Source organism: Dendrobates tinctorius, unplaced genomic scaffold (assembly GCF_039654945.1).
Source record: "Dendrobates tinctorius isolate UK_male_01 unplaced genomic scaffold, ASM3965494v1 ptg000223l, whole genome shotgun sequence".
Lineage (NCBI taxonomy): Eukaryota > Metazoa > Chordata > Amphibia > Anura > Dendrobatidae > Dendrobates > Dendrobates tinctorius.
The window spans coordinates 2,977,501-2,995,654 of record NW_027361890.1 but is presented as its reverse complement, the minus strand read 5'-3'; positions in this window follow the sequence as shown (position 1 = coordinate 2,995,654).

Sequence of the window (18,154 nt, the reverse complement as noted above, 5' to 3'; positions counted from 1 at the left end):
CTGTTCACACCACAGCATCCGGCAGGCAGAGGTAGTTCCACCTCCAGCCACTATAGCCTCAGTGGCGCCGGCCTGATCTTCAGGCTCTCGGGGGTTAATCCTGCTGGAGACCAGGTTGGATGGTTAGTCACGCCCACGGTCTTTAAATAGTCATGCTGGCCTATGGGCGTCGCCGATTATAGCTTGTGTTTCATACCAAGTGGTTCCGGTCTGGAGTGGAGGTGTTCAGGAGAGAGAGATTCTTATCTGGTGTCGTATGATCCGTCGTTATCCTTTCTCCTTCCCATATTTGTGTTTAGTTGTGCCCTGTTCACATTACTGTTTATTCCTGTGTGTGTGCGGCGCAGTGCAGTTTAAGTTCTCCCTGTCTGTCATTATTTGTGTGGGAGCTTTGGTGGTGACTTCTCACTGAGTGGAGGGTGGAGGGTTAAGTGCAGGGCTGAGCAGGAGATAAGGAAAGGTCGGAGGCTCAGGCATTTGCACCTTCAGCAAAAACCCTGGGTTGAGGGTCAGACAGGGTTTCCCCTAGTAAAGGGACACCACAGGGGCCCCGGGTATTTCAGCCTTAGTTGAACTAAGCCCCCGTGACATTATAATCGGCCTACATTTTTTCAGGAGTCCATGGATCCATTAGATTCCATAACCCGCCAGTTGGCGGCGCTGTCCATACAGGTCTCCGAGTTGAATGGGGCAGTTCAGCAGCAGGGCCTGGTAGTAGCAAAGGTGCAAACGGCATCTGCAGGTATCGGTGCAGAGCCGAAGTTTCCGCTGCCAGAACGATTTTCAGGCGATCGCAGCAAATTTGTCGTATTTCGGGAGGCCTGCAAATTATACTTCCGCATGCGGCCAATATCCTCAGGTAATGAGGCCCAGCGAGTAGGGCTGGTGTTGTCATTACTGAGTGGTGACCCCCAAGCATGGGCATTTTCCTTACCACCTGACTCTGCTACATTTCATTCGGTCGATAATGTTTTTTCTGCCCTCGGGCTCATTTACGATGACCCTGACCGACTGGCTCTAGCGGAATCTAAAATCCGCGCCCTCCGCCAGGGGGAGCGCTTGGCAGAAGACTATTGTTCGGAATTTCGCCGCTGGGCTGTAGACACACAGTGGAATGACCCAGCACTGCGGAGCCAGTTTATTCATGGGGTATCAGGGAGGGTGAAACAAGCCCTCCTGATGTATGAGACTCCGGCATCATTGGAGTCTGCCATGAGTTTGGTGATACGTATTGATCGCCGTTTTCGTCAGGGGGCACAGGAGACGCTACCTCTGGGAGAAAGCAGAGGTGCAGGTGTGGTTGAAGTAGATGAGTCCCCTGAACCTATGCAGATTGCTGGCGTGGCACAGGTTCAGCCTCGCGCTCCGGGAGTCCGGAAGTCCGGAGCATGTTTCTACTGTGGTAAAGGAGGTCATTATGTTAACGTTTGCCCGGTACTACCTAAGAGGGTCACACCGGCGGAAAACTGTTAAGCTCAGAGGGTATGGAGGAGACCCAACTGAGCGTATGCATATCCTCCATGATGGTATCTCAATGTATGCTCCCTGCCAAGGTTATTGTCGCCGGCAGAGAGCTACCTATATCAGTGTTTGTGGATAGCGGTTCCGCCACCAATCTCATAGATGAGGAGTTTGCACACACCGCCGGGTTTAAGATTGAAAAACTTCCTCACCCCATACAGGTGGTGACCATTAATGCTGTTCCCCTCCCTCAAGGGGAGATTACTGAGTTTGTGGCAGAGGTGAAACTCCACATTGGGGTCCTACATTCTGAGTCGGTTACATGTAGGGTCCTCCGTAATCTCCCAGCTCAAATGGTCCTGGGTTTTCCATGGCTGTCCAGGCACAACCCGGTAATTGATTGGAAAACTCAGGACATAGTACAATGGAGTGGTTTCTGCCAAGACAATTGCTTGGCCACATGTGTGTCCGCCGTGACGCCCAGCCTGCCGGAGGCTTTGCAGGATTTCGCGGATGTTTTCTCTGAGAAGGGTTGCTCAGAACTGCCTCCACATAGAGCCTATGACTGTGCTATTAGGTTAAAACCCGGGGCCAAATTACCTAAGGCCAGGATGTTTAATATTTCTGGTCCTGAGAGACAAGCTCTGAAAGACTACATCGCGGAGAGTCTGAGCAAAGGTCACATCCGGCCTTCGTCCTCGCCTGTAGCCGCGGGGTTTTTCTTCATTAAGAAGAAAGATGGGGGGTTACGCCCGTGTCTGGATTTCAGAGAGTTAAACCAGATTACTATCCGTGATCCCTACCCAATGCCGTTGATCCCGGATTTGTTCAACCAGGTAGCGGGGGCAAAATGGTTTTCCAAGCTGGACCTCAGGGGGGCGTATAACCTCATAAGGGTCCGTCAGGGGGATGAGTGGAAGACGGCGTTTAACACTCCTGAGGGTCATTTTGAGAGTCTGGTTATGCCGTTTGGGTTGACCACCGCGCCTGCCGTTTTCCAACATTTTATTAATGATGTCTTTGCTCATGTCCTGGGGAGATTTGTGATTGTATACCTGGATGATATCCTCATTTATTCTAGCGATCGGGACACTCATTTGCAGCATGTTAGGCAGGTGTTACAGTTGCTCCGGGAGAACCAGCTCTATGCTAAGCTGGAAAAATGTTTATTTTTTGTCCAGGAGTTGCCCTTTTTGGGATATATTGTGTCCGCAGCTGGTTTTAAAATGGACACCGCTAAGGTGCAAGCGGTGTTGCAATGGGAGAGGCCGGAGAGTCTGAAAGCACTCCAGCGGTTCCTTGGGTTTGCGAATTATTATAGGAAATTTATAAAACACTTTTCGACTGTCGCCAAACCGCTCACGGACATGACAAAAAAGGGTGCCGATCTGGCGAACTGGCCTGAGGTGGCTATACGTGCATTTGAGCGTCTGAAGAATAGTTTTGCTTCAGCCCCCATTCTGGTGCAACCAGACGTGTCTAAACCTTTTGTGGTAGAGGTTGATGCGTCGGAGGTGGGAGTGGGGGCAGTACTGTCTCAAGGCTCGTCCTTGAGCGAGATGCATCCATGCGCCTACTTCTCCAAGAAGTTGTCGCCAGCCGAACGGAATTATGATATCGGCAACAGGGAGTTGTTGGCCATCAAACTGGCTTTTGAGGAATGGCGACACTTCTTGGAGGGGGCGGCTCACCAGGTCACAGTTATCACCGACCATAAGAATCTGCTCTACCTGGAGTCGGCCAAGCGTCTGTCTCCTAGGCAGGCTCGCTGGGCATTGTTTTTTACTCGTTTCAATTTTCTTGTGACGTACCGTCCCGGGGCTAAAAACACCAAGGCGGATGCTTTGTCTAGGTGTTTTCCGGGGGGAGAACCTCGGGAAGAGCCGGTACCCATCCTCCAGAAAGGGGTAGTGGTCTCGGCTCTCACGACTGAGGTAGAGGCGGAGATTGCCGAGGCCCAAGAGGAGGTACCACCAGGACTTCCCGCCAACAAATCATTTGTACCCCTGCATCTTCGGCCTAAGGTGTTGAAGGAACACCACGATTCGGTACTGGCTGGTCACCCAGGGGTGAAGGGCACCTTAGAGCTGGTATCGCGTCGTTTCTGGTGGCCCAAAATCCGGCAGGACGTTTTCTCGTACGTGGCAGCTTGCATCACGTGCGCTAGGGCTAAGTCACCCCGAACCCGTCCTGCTGGCACGCTACAGCCTCTGGGGGTACCCAATAGGCCATGGACAGAAATCTCCATGGATTTTATCACTGACTTGCCAGCCTCGGCAGGGAACACGGTCATCCTGGTGGTGGTTGACCGTTTTTCAAAGATGGCGCATTTTGTGGCGTTGTCCTCTTTGCCCAATGCTAAGACGTTGGCTCAGGTATTTGTGAAGGAGGTGGTCAGACTCCACGGAGTACCGTCTGACATAGTATCTGATAGGGGTACGCAATTTGTGGCGAGGTTTTGGAAAGCTTTTTGCTCAAGGTTGGGGATCAAGTTGTCACATTCATCGGCGTTTCATCCACAGTCTAATGGACAAACTGAGCGCATGAACCAAAATCTAGAACAGTATTTACGATGCTTTGTGTCCGACAACCAGGAGGAGTGGTCTACTTTCCTTCCTCTGGCCGAATTCGCATTAAATAATCACCGCCAAGAGTCATCAGGAGAGTCTCCATTCTTTTGTGTGTACGGTCAACATCCTCAGTTTTGTACCTTACGTCAGGGTGACTCCGGGGGTGTCCCGGAGGAGGATCAGCTAGGAGCCCAATTGTCATCAGTCTGGAGGCGGGTGAAACAGCGTTTGTTGAGCATGAGTGCCAGGTACAAACGGGTGGCTGACAGTAGACGCGTGCCAGGTCCGGACCTGTGTGTGGGTGAATGGGTGTGGTTAGCTACGAAGAACATAAAACTCAAAATCCCTTCTTTAAAACTGGGTCCAAGGTTTATTGGGCCTTTTAGGATTTCTGCCATCATTAACCCAGTAGCTTATCGGTTGGAACTTCCCGCGGTGTACAAGATACACAACGTGTTTCACAGGGCTTTATTGAAAAAGGTGGTAGGCTTGGTGGACACGACGCCGATGCCACCTCCAGTCATGGTGGATGGCGAGTTAGAGTTCGAGGTCGCCAAGGTAGTGGACTCTCGAGTAGTACGCCGTACTCTTCAGTATTTGGTGCACTGGCGGGGGTATGGTCCAGAGGAGAGGTCTTGGGTTCCAGCCTCAGACATACATGCGGATCGGCTGGTCAGTTCTTTTCACCGTCGTCATCCGGACAAGCCGGGTCCTATGAGTCTTGAGGGCCCTGGGGTCCCTCGTAGAAGACGGGGTACTGTCATGTCGGACGCTGTTCACACCACAGCATCCGGCAGGCAGAGGTAGTTCCACCTCCAGCCACTATAGCCTCAGTGGCGCCGGCCTGATCTTCAGGCTCTCGGGGGTTAATCCTGCTGGAGACCAGGTTGGATGGTTAGTCACGCCCACGGTCTTTAAATAGTCATGCTGGCCTATGGGCGTCGCCGATTATAGCTTGTGTTTCATACCAAGTGGTTCCGGTCTGGAGTGGAGGTGTTCAGGAGAGAGAGATTCTTATCTGGTGTCGTATGATCCGTCGTTATCCTTTCTCCTTCCCATATTTGTGTTTAGTTGTGCCCTGTTCACATTACTGTTTATTCCTGTGTGTGTGCGGCGCAGTGCAGTTTAAGTTCTCCCTGTCTGTCATTATTTGTGTGGGAGCTTTGGTGGTGACTTCTCACTGAGTGGAGGGTGGAGGGTTAAGTGCAGGGCTGAGCAGGAGATAAGGAAAGGTTGGAGGCTCAGGCATTTGCACCTTCAGCAAAAACCCTGGGTTGAGGGTCAGACAGGGTTTCCCCTAGTAAAGGGACACCACAGGGGCCCCGGGTATTTCAGCCTTAGTTGAACTAAGCCCCCGTGACACAAAGTATGTAAATAACCCACATAAAAAATCGGGGTATGTCCCAATCATGAATTTAGGGACAGGGGTACCAATGACCCTTTGTAGCAAGAGGTTAGGTCCAGATCAACATGTAATATTTCCCGGTGGACTATATATACACAATTTCCACATGAACATAGCAAATGCTTGAAAAGGCCGTCTCATACGGTTACTCAATTAACCTCCATAGTGCTACAAGGTATAATATCACAGTCTGCCACATACAGTGTGCAAAAAGTATACTTATCAGCCATTGATGACAGCGCAACCCAATGCGTTTCCCCCTCTGGATAGCTGAGGGTTCATCAGGGATCAGAACAAAGGGGTCTCATCACCCGGCAGAGAGAAAAAATGCAGTGTGCGGCTAACTCCAGGCGCCATTATTTAAAAATTCAGCGCCAATATGACACTCCCTCTTCCGGTCTCGTTGTCTCACAAGATGGGTGCCAAATGGAATGCAATCTGCGCTCCAGAGAGCGGAGGTATGTCATCAAAGGGAGGGGCTTATCGCACTCGGCAACGTCAGTCAAAAAAGAGATACCAGCTGGATCACCAAAGAAGCGTCGGTCAGCTATGGCGCATATAGATGACACGCGCCATAGTGATAAGCCCTTAGCAACCAAAATCTCTCTCTCTAGAGATTTTGGTTGCTAAGGGCTTATCACTATGGCGCGTGTCCTCCATATGCGCCATAGCTGACCGGCGCTTCTTTGGTGATCTTGCTGGTATCTCTTTTTTAACTTACGTCGCCGAGTGCGATAAGCCCCTCCCTTTGATGACACACCTCCGCTCTCTGGAGCGCAGATTGCGTTCCATTTGGCACCCATCTTGTGAGACAACGAGACCGGAAGTGGGCGTGTCATATCAGCGCTGAATCTTTAAATAATGGTGCCGGACACGCCTGGAGTTAGCCGCTGTCAGGAACACCGCACTGCACTTGCTCACTGAGCCAGTGCACGTGTCCTGAGTACAAAGACTGTGCACAAAGATGCCTGCGGAGCGGGCAGCAGTGGTGACAATGCATGCTCCAGGACCTGAAGCATGTGACTGCTGGGGGCGTGGCCTAAGCTCCACAGAGCTAGGAGCTGCAGGGAAACTCCTAGAAAGGTAGCTACAGGACAATGTTACCAATGGGCATAGACAGAGACAGAAACCAGATCAAGCCGAGGTCAAAGCACGAGATAGCAATACAGTACAAAGGATAGACAGAATGGATAGTCAGGACGTAGCAATAGATCAGAAAACCAGAATGGGCATTAGATGGTACAATAGGACAATGTTACCAATGGGCATAGACAGAGACAGAAACCAGATCAAGCCGAGGTCAAAGCACGAGATAGCAATACAGTACAAAGGATAGACAGAATGGATAGTCAGGACGTAGCAATAGATCAGAAAACCAGAATGGGCATTAGATGGTACAATAGGGGAAAACTGTAATGGAGTAATCATAGCCAAGCCAGGAGGTCAGAACCAGAAAAGACAATAGTAGAAAAATGAGAGACGGAGTACAGAGTGAAGGAACAAGCCGGGTCATACACGGGAAGCAAAAAAAACAACGCAGAGTACACGCACACCAGGGGTCAGACACACCAAAACAGCAGTATAACTGACAGAGAATGCTAGTTTGGAGTGAGTATAAACACCCCTCCCAGATACAAAGAGAGGCCGGCAAAAGTTAACCCTGTGAGAACAGGACATTAGCCATGTCCTAACCATGACAGTACCCCCCTCTTAATGGGGGGCCACTGGACCCCCAAGTTTCTCAGGGTACCTGGCATGAAAAGCCCACACCAGTCGATCAGCGTGCACCGAACTGGCCGGAACCCACGACAGATCCTCAACGGAATATACCTTCCAATGGGTAAGGTACTGAAGTCTTCAGTGCACCCACCGTGAATCCACAATGTGCCCTACCTCATACTCCAGTTGACCCTCTACCAACACTGGTGGAGCCACAGATGAGGGATCTTCTCTAACTGTCCCCACAGGTTTTAATAGGGACTTGTGGAAGACATTAGAGATTTTGAAGGAGGTGGGCAACTGTAATCTGTATGCCACCGGGTTGATCACCTCTACAATCTTGTATGGGCCAATAAATTTGGGGCCCAACTTCATAGAGGGTATTTTAAGTTTGATGTTACGGGTGGACAACCAGACTTTTTCCCCCACTGTCAACGCAGGAACCACCCCCCTCCTCCTGTCTGCAAAATGTTTGAACTTCTTCTGGGCTTTGGAGATGTTCCCCTGTACCTCCTTCCAGAGGGCTTTTAATTGTTGTACCATCCCCTCAGCACCAGGGCAATCTGAATCCACACGAGAAAATTCCCCAAACTGCGGAACAAACCCATAATTGACCAGAAAGGGAGACTTTCTGGTAGACTGATTAATCCGACAGTTGAATGCAAATTCTGCCATGGGTAATACCTCACACCAGGCTTCCTGTCTGGAGGAGGCCAGGCATCTCAGAATCTGCTCCAATGACTGGTTGGTGCGTTCCGTTTGTCCGTTGGATTCCGGGTGATAGGCATAGGAGAATGACAACGTGACCCCCAACTTCATACAAAACGCTCTCCAAAACCTGGCCACAAATTGCACACCCCTGTCCGACACCACGTTCACAGGCACTCCATGCAGTCGAACAATGTGCTGTATAAACAAGCGGGCCAAGGTTTCAGCGGATGGTAATGCAGGTAATGGCACAAAGTGGGCTTGCTTAGAAAATCTATCAACCACTACCCATACCACTGAGTTGCCCATGGAAGGTGGAAGGTTAGTGATAAAGTCCATGGACAGGTGTGTCCATGGTTTATCCGGAATTGGCAAAGGCACCAATTCCCCGGCCGGCCGGACCTGAGAGCTTTTAGAGCGCGCGCACACTCCACAAGTATTCACAAACCTTTTTATACCAGTACCCATAGAGGGCCACCAAAAACCCCTAGCTACTGCCCCCCGGGTAGCTGCAATACCAGGGTGTGCACTTAACACAGAGTCATGAAATTCTTGAAGGAGTGTGGGACGGAATTGTTCGGGTACAAACAATTTACTTGTGGGTTTATTCCTGGGAGCTTGTGCTTCCAGAATCTCTCTCTGTAATTCAGAGGAGATTTCGGCTACAACCACTCCCGGTTGAAGAATGGAGGAAGGAGGTTCTGGAGGGGACACAGAATCAAAACTTCGGGATAAGGCATCAGCCTTTACATTTTTAGACCCTGGTCGGAACGTTATGGTAATATGAAATCGAGAAAAAAAAAGTGCCCACCCAGCCTGTCTGGGGGTCAATCTCTTAGCAGACTCGATATAGGCCAGGTTTTTATGATCAGTGATGACCGTAATGGGATGAGCGGCCCCCTCCAAAAAATGCCTCCATTCTTCGAAGGCCAATTTAACTGCTAACAATTCCCTGTTACCGACATCATAGTTTCTCTCGGCTGAAGAGAACTTCTTAGAGAAAAAGGCACAGGGTTTGAGGTTAGTCAGGGTAGAGGGGCCCTGTGACAATACTGCCCCCACCCCCACCTCCGAAGCGTTGACCTCGACGATAAAAGGTCTTGACGAATCGGGTTGTACACAGGGGCTGTAGTAAAACACTTCTTTAATGCCAGGAAGGAATTTTTTGCGGCCACAGAAGAATTTTTTACATCTGCCCCTTTAAGAGTGAGGTCCGTCAAGGGTTTTACCACCTGCGAGAACCCTTTAATGAACTTCCAATAATAATTAGCGAAGCCCAGAAATCACTGCAACCCCTTCAGGTCATGAGGCTGCACCCAATCTGTAATGACCTGAATATTCCCTGAGTTCATGCGGATTCCTTCCCTGGATACAATTACACCCAGAAAAGACAGTTCTTGCATAAAAAATGAGCACTTCTCCAGCTTAGCATACAAATGGTTCTCCCGGAGTCTCATAAGCACCGTACGCAGATGATGCAAATGTGACTGACTGTCCTCAGAGTAAATCAAGATGTCATCCAGGTAAATGACTATGTAACGTCCAAGCAAGTCAGAAAAAACAACATTAACAAAATTCTGAAAAACCGCAGGAGCATTAGTAAGGCCAAAGGGCATAGCCAGGTTTTCAAACAGCCCCTCAGTTGTCAGGAAGGCTGTTTTCCATTCGTCCCCCTCCGGGATCCTTATAAGGTTATAAGCCCCTCGTAGATCGAGCTTAGAAAACCATTTGGCCCCCGTGAGTTGATTGCATAGATCAGGAATCAACGGGATAGGGTACATGTTCTTAACAGTAATTTTGTTCAGTTTTCGAAAGTCGAGGCATGGTCGCAACCCACCATCTTTCTTCTTTACAAAGAAAAACCCCACTGCCATGGGTGAGACCGAGGGCCGAATATGCCCCTTGCAAAGGCTTTCTTTAATGTACTCTTTCAAAGCTTGGCGCTCAGGCTCGGACAAATTAAACAAACGAGCCTTGGGTAATTTGGCTCCAGGTACTAAATCGATAGCACAATCATATGGTCTATATGGTGGGAGCGCCTCAGCCTCGCTTTTGGAAAACACATCTTTAAAGTCTCTCAGGTACTCCGGAATACCCTCCAGACCGACAGATGACACAGATACGGATTTTATCGGATTGACAAAAGGAGCCGGGTTACAACACAGACCATTATCATTACATCCCCATCGGGTGATCTCCCCCTTCACCAAATCAATAAGAGGATTGTGACATTGCAACCAGGGCATTCCCAATACCGGTCCTGCAGGCAGATTATTCATAATGAAACAACTTAAATTTTCCACATGAGTGGAACCCACTTTCATAGAAAAAACTTTAGACATATGACAAATTCCATCCCGGGTAAGAGGGGATGAATCCACAGACACAATTTTAACAGGGTCTTTTAACCTGACTGTCCCTATCTTATTAAGAGTCACAACTTGGGCATCAATCAGATTAATTGAGGAACCACAGTCAACAAAGGCGGTGGTCATAACAGGACCGCCAGCAATTTCCAATTCAACCTGGAGCACCATTTTTGTACGTGAGAAAAAATGTACCTGGGAATCTGAACAACCTCCTCAATTGTTGCCCAGACTCAGTCATTTCTCTGATGGTTTCTCTGAAGAAGGGCAGGAGGGGCAATTCCTTTTCCAATGTCCAGAGGCTCCACAGTAAAAGCATAGTAGATTGTCTCTACGGTGCCTTCTCTCTTTCTCCTTAACCGAGACTGACCCAACCTTCATGGGCTCAGATACAGGTGCAGAGTCACACAATTTGGGGTACAAGGGAGACTCTTGTTGCATCATTCCTCTAGCACAGAGTCTCCGGTCCATACGGACCGCCTGCAACATGGCGTCCTCCAGGGTATCAGGAGGCGGATGTAATGCCAAAGCGTCCTGCAGACGGTCAGAAAGGCCCCTGCGAAACAACCCCCTCAGGACAGCGTCATTCCAGGATACTTCGGCGGTCCAACGTCTAAACTCTGAGCAGAACCATTCAGCAGAGTGCCTCCCCTGTGTCACACTCATCACCATATCCTCAGCCAGATGCACTCTATCAGGCTCGTCATAGATGTGCCCCAGAGCCTCAAAGAACAAGTTCAGTGACATATGTTCAGGAGCAGAGGAAGACAGAGAGAAAGCCCATGCTCGCGGAGCCCCCCGAAGTAGGGAAATAATGACCCCCACCCTCTGGAACTCATCCCCGGAGGAGCGGGGCCTTAAAGAAAAAAAAAGCTTGCATCCTTCTCTGAAAGACCGGAACTCCTTTTTATCCCCTGAGAAAGGGTCAGACAATTTGACCGGAGATTCGGGGGATGCTAATGACACATCTCTACCCCAGAACTAGAAGCCCCTGCATCGGCAGCCCTGTGCACAGTAACCACCAACTGTTGCTGGGTATGGGCCATCGTGCGCTGTTCCACATTGAGTTTATGGAACATTTGGGTAAGGTGCTTGACCTGATCAGCCAAAGCTTGTATGGGATCCATGAGGATAACACACACCTTTTTTTTTTTCTCTTCAGAGGAAAAAAGAACTGAAACGGTCAGTTATAATGTCAGGAACACCGCACTGCACTTGCTCACTGAGCCAGTGTGCGTGTCCTGAGTACAAAGACTGTGCACAAAGATACCTGCGGAGCGGGCAGCAGTGGTGACAATGCATGCTCCAGGACCTGAAGCATGTGACTACTGGGGGCGTGGCCTAAGCTCCACAGAGCTAGGAGCTGCAGGGAAACGCCTAGAAAGGTAACTACAGGACAATGTTACCAATGGGCATAGACAGAGACAGAAACCAGATCAAGCTGAGGTCAAAGCACGAGATAGCAATACAGTACCAAAGGATAGACAGAATGGATAGTCAGGATGTAGCAATAGATCAGAAAACCAGAATGGGCATTAGATGGTACAATAGGGGTAAACTGTAACAGAGTAACGATAGCCAAGCCAGGAGGTCAGAACCAGAAAAGACAATAGTACAAAAACGAGAGACGGAGTACAGAGTGAAGGAACAAGCCGGGTCATACACGGGAAGCAAAGCAAACAACGCAGAGTACACGCACACCAGGGGTCAGACACACCAAAACAGCAGTATAACTGACAGAGAATGCTAGTTTGGAGTGAGTATAAATACCCCTCCCAGATGCAAAGAGAGGCCGGCAAAAGTTAACCCTGTGAGAACAGGACATTAACCATGTCCTAACCATGACAGCCGCACACTGCATTTTTTCTCTCGGCCAGGGGTGATGAGACCCCTTTGTTCTGATCCCTGATGAACCCTCAGCTATCCAGAGGGGGAAACGCGTTGGGTTGCGCTGTCATCAATGGCTGATAAGTATACTTTTTGCACACTGTATGTGGCAGACTGTGATATTATACCTTGTAGCACTATGGAGGTTAATTGAGTAACCGTATGAGACGGCCTTTTCAAGCATTTGCTATGTTCATGTGGAAATTGTGTATATATAGTCCACTGGGAAATATTACATGTTGATCTGGACCTAACCTCTTGCTACATAGGGTCATTGGTACCCCTGTCCCTAAATTCATGATTGGGACATACCCCGATTTTTTATGTGGGTTATTTACATACTTTGTTATTTTCTGTCTTTCACAGTGTGCTTCATTATACAGGCGTGTCCTGTGGTTTTATTGAGTGCTTTATTGCCACATCTTTTGCTGTAGACGTTTTTTAGGCATATTGAATCACACGTCTGCCCGCTAGCAGCATTTAAACATGATTTTGACTTTGAGATAAGTGTCGATAAGCTGCCTTAGCTCTCATTTTTCTGATATTACTCCGAGATAAGATGATATTTTCTTGAGAACGTGCTTACTACGAGATAAGTTTACAGCACGTTAGCACTTTATATTAGTTTTTTCGGTATTGTGGTGTATGTGTGTGTTTTTGTTTTTTTGTGTCCCTTTTTGTATACGCAGGGTGGTCTAGGGCGTTACTAGGGACGCCGACGTTGAGCGGGGGTGCCATATCGTCAACAATTAGGGTGCCAACCTCCGCAGTTAGGAAAGGCCTTATTAGGGCTTTCTAGGGCATTATAGATTTTCTGCCCCATCTGTGATTTATATTCAACCATATTTGGAAATACATATAAATTTCTCTTTTTGGACCCCCTGGTATTGTGTGTAATTTTACATGTGTGTGGTTCTTTTTAATATTGAATTAAAAGTTATATTTTAGGGGTTTTCCTTGCTGTGCTCTCTGGTTTACTACCATGCGCTAATATAGACTCTGATGGTTAGTTGTGTGTGTGATGACGGATGTATGAGACTGGTGACTGACTCATTATGAAACCCCTACCCTCTGTTGTGTATGAGTTAGGGTTTAAAGAGATAGTCAGCGCCAGTAGTGGCATAATCTATGTGCCACAGAGCATCCCGCTCTCCACACGAGTGTTAGCACCAGATAGCGCCTGTCAGCACAAGGCACCACTGGACCACATGTGCAGCAGCGTTCCTCACTGAGGTGCCGTGCGCAAGTCAAGCGCTTACCTCCCCGCTCTGGGTGGTTAGTTGCGTCCGCTGAACCGGTGCAGTGCGCACGTGGTGCGACTATATTATTTAGTTTAGGCATCGCAGTTGTGGTGTCAAATGCTAGTGGGACTAGAGGGACTCTCACCCTGCATCCTTGGGGCAGAATCCTGTGTCTCAAAACTAGTGTTCACCTTGCCGAGCCCTGTGAGGTTAACAGGCTCCGGCACTTGTGTTCTGCGGGCTCTGTGCAGTAACAGAGTTCGCTCCTCAGCTGTTACCCCGCTGGTGCTCAGTCAGTGTTTGCCATTATCGAGCAGCAGTATACCATCTCTGCGTGGTGGACTCTGGGTTGCAAATGCACCTTACTATTATATTTTATTTGCTGCGTTCCGCCAACCCTAACACTGTCAGCAGGTCTCACAATGTATTTAAAATGCCCAGTCCACAAAAAAATTCACAGCATGTATATGAAAACACACTATATATTCGGTATGCCATAGAAATGGCCACTTTGAGGGATACCATATACCTCACATCCTCCACGTCTCTTTAGGCACCACCACTAGATCACGAGGGTAAAAGTGTTCCGTGATGCAACAGCCACGTTATTGTTTTCAAATGGGTGTTTGTGGTCTCAGTAGAGTTCACCTATCGTTTCTTGGTCTCCCCCCTTCAAATGAGGAGTCCAAATAAACATCAATTTTAAAAAAAATTGAACGGTTGTACTGAAAGAGCAAATAGATAGTCATGGTATGGCACTGTGCCCTGCCAACGATAGAGTATTTAATTACCAGCATTAAATAAAAATTTTTAAATGCAGATGAAGTTGAAAAAAAAAACACAACGTGTGTCCTCCCGGCATTCCTCTGTACACATCTCAGTATTTATGTCACTATTAGCGTGATCTATTTCCCTTCAGCATTTCGATGTCATCAGATCACAGATATCACCACATGCTGCAGCCGCAGGGCAAAAAGTATTGCTTACGATTGAACAGTTCTGGATGACATTTTTACAGTGTGAAACATTAATTAGGCATAAAACATTTATTTGTCTAGAACACAGTTGGTGGACACTTAGTAATACCCCCCATTTACTGTAATATGACAGTCTTGAGATACATTTATTGGAATCCAGATATTAATACTAAAAAAAAAACATGATTATCTTTTAAGTAGAAACAGATTATTGGAAAAATATAAAAGAGTGTTCAACATTTATTTAGCCTCCATTGAGAAAACAGTAGAACAATAATCGTGCTCTGGAATAAGTAATAAAGTAAAAAGGTCAGCTCACCCCTCAATAATCCAGGAGCCCAAGCATGGAAGATCTGCAGAGCAGCAGGATTAGTAATCAATAGAAGAGTGAATCCAGCTTGGCAATGAATTAAAGCCTTTAAGCTCGAAACGCATCTGCATATGTATCCCTGGGGATGTTGGTGACACGATGCTGTAATTATGAAGTTGGATTTTAAATAAATTATCTTACTCCAATAAAAGATAAATTTCTAAGGAACCAAGAGCTGGATTTACTCTTTTATTGATAACCGTGCTCTATCACAATACTAGAGCAAGGGGAAAACAGAAATCCTTGATGCAATAACGCAACTGCTCCACAATGAAGGTGAACTGTACTACAATGCTGGGAACAGGATAAATTGTCCAATGTCTGATGCCAGACTCCTTCAAACATCAACTACCTACTGGTAATCATCATCACTAAACATTCAGAATTGAGAGTCGTCAGTGGTTGATACCTTTTAATGGCTAACTGAAAAGATGGTAACACATTGCAAGCTTTCGAGACTACTCAAGCTTGCAATGTGTTACCATCTTTTCAGTTAGCCATTAAAAGGTATCAACCACTGAGGACTCTGAATTCTGAATATTTTTCTATCTACTGGCTAACACGGTACAAAGATATACATCTTTCCTGCATCACTAAACAAAAACCAAAAAGAAAAATGAAGTTGTTTTTTTAAAGGAGTCCCTGGGTCCATATGTGAATTGTGAATCTCTCTTATTACAGTCTCCAAGTTGTGTCAATGTCATCATAGCTTAATCCTAAATTCATGTGGTTGGATGACTGATGATGACCCTGATAATTTAAAGAGTGGTTTTAAGACAGTATCAGAATCAACTTCAGCTGGAGGATTTTAAGCAACACTGGAGGAGGAGGTTGTGTTTCTTCTAGATGCACCTTCCTTCTTTGATGGGATGTCATTTAATCTTAGAAGCATGGGTTGGTCTGATGTCTTCATACTACCATTCAAAGGAAGATTGCATTTCATTGGATGTCCATCTAAGAATCTGTTGTTGTATTTTTGTAGGCACCAACTGCATCTAACTTTCTTACAAACACAACCTCAGCAACTCAACAAGCAGGTGCGCTTCAAGGCACCACATACACAGAAAAGCTCCACGATATCTTCCTCTGTGACTCTTGGATGCAAATTATTAATGGTCATTTTGTTGCTTTCTAAATGCCTAAAGACAGACTCTTTTGGAGTGGGTCCTACTGATGAACTGGCCTCCTTTGTGACAAGTGTCAGTGACACATTGTTTAGAGCCTTTGTGTGCAATAAAGATGTTGAAATCTCATGCTGAGTAGACATGGGAGCTGTGTATGCAACATTCTGTACCACTTTAGTAAGAGATAAAGTTTACAAAAGAGAAAATGAATTTCTAGACATTCACGGCTTTTTTTGCTCATTGTTGGCAGCTGTGATCTTCATCTTCTTGGTGGGGATGTGGGAAAGTTCCAAGTCATCATCAATACCATCATCATCCATATCTTGCAAATAGAAACACCAGAAAAAAATCTCAAATGTCCATGCTATAAGGCGAATTCAATATCATACTTCAATCAAAGAGGAACAATGAGTATATGTAGCCAAAAATACAAGGAAGATTGTATTTATCAAAATTTATACTTTAATAAATATATGTAATACAAACATTATATGTTAACAAGCATGCATGGGCATACATCAATATCATATGACTAACTCCATGGGTCAATATAATGACCAGGGAAAGCGGGACCCAAAATTTTAAATAACACATGCACCATTCAAAAAAAGGTCATATAGAAGGTTAGAAGTTATTTTAAAAACACGTTATCCAGCGATAGGGATAAAAATATAAATTCCTCCTTTACCGTGCACTGGATTATATACTTGTAAAGGCGCTATTTAGTGTCAATGGGGGTTGTTTACCTAGCGGTATAGGGATTTATATGCTTTAGAGAACTTAGTACTGTTTAATTTTTATCCCTATCGCTGGATAACATGTGTTTTTAAAATAACTTCTAACCTTCTATATGACCTTTTTTTGAATGGTGCATGTGTTATTTAAAATTTGGGGTCCCGCTTTCCCTGGTCATTATATTGACCCATGGAGTTAGTCATATGATATTGATGTATGCCCATGCATGCTTGTTAACATATAATGTTTGTATTACATATATTTATTAAAGTATAACTTTTGATAAATACAATCTTCCTTGTATTTTTGGCTACATATACTCGTTGTTCCTCCTTGATTGAAATCATCCATATCTTGTAAAGAAGAAATCTGTTGTTTCCCAGGGTTGTGGTTAGCTATGTGTATTGGCACTCCTTTAACAGTGTTTGTTGCACCGGAACAAATAGTTTTCAGCTGTGAAATTTGGATATTCTTGTTAATATGTATGGGTGAAGATGAAGAACCTTGTGCCAGGGGTGTATTGATAGTTCCGGCCGGTGCATTCGTCTTTAACCTTAGTTTTTCACGAGCATCCATCAGTTTGTTAGGTTTTCCTCCAACACTGATCTGCTGCTTTCTAGAATTAAGCATCTCACGAGCATCTTGCACTTTACCCTTTATACGGACATGTGCATCTTTGGAAAGCTATTTCTCACGGGCATATTTTAGCCGAGCTTCAGATGTGCATCTGTTACACCTATCTTTTGACGGGCATCAAATGCATTATGGTAATTGGTGGTGGTGGGTAAGCGACTAATCATTGTAGGCTGGATCATGGATCTCATACATCCCATTGCCCCCCTGTTATTAATTATGTACGCTCCCATTCCTGCTGTCACCATGCCACTTTTCCTGATCACTTCATCCAACGACTCATCCGCCATATTTATGCTAAAAACATGCACCTTCCCAGAAGCAACTGTGTAGGAAACCACGTTATTGTTTTCAAGGGTGTTTATGATGCCTGTAAAAAAAAAAAAGTTTACACATTATGTTGATGTGTACCCGCCAGGGGGAAAGGTTTGTCAGCCCATGCTAAAGTGTATGGGCATTACAAGTATAGGAGACCCCCTTCTTTTTAATGGGGAGAAATTTTTATGAGGCCCTCCTACACGTTTCTTCCAAGGGGGATTGGGGTGCGTGCAAATTTGGGGCAAGCCTTGCATTCACTTCATGGGCAGTCTTTATGGGAGTACAAAATTCATAATAATGGGAACTTTGATTTCATGTGGCCATCTAGGACATCTGTTCCAAGTGTTATCGGGGTGCGTGTAACTTTGTGGCAGGGCATTATGGCAGTACCAAATGAAAAAAATGGCAACTTTAGTTTCATGTGGCCATCCAGTACGTTGGTTCAAAGGGTTATTGGGGTGCGTGTAACTTTGTGGCAGGGCAGGCCTTGCATTCAATGCATAGGCTAACAGTATGGCAGTACCAAATGAAAAATAATGGGAACTTTGGTTTCATGTGGCCATCCAGGACGTCTGTTCCAAGTGTTATTGGAGTGCGTGTAACTTTGGGGCAAGGCAAGCCTTGTATTCAATGCATAGGC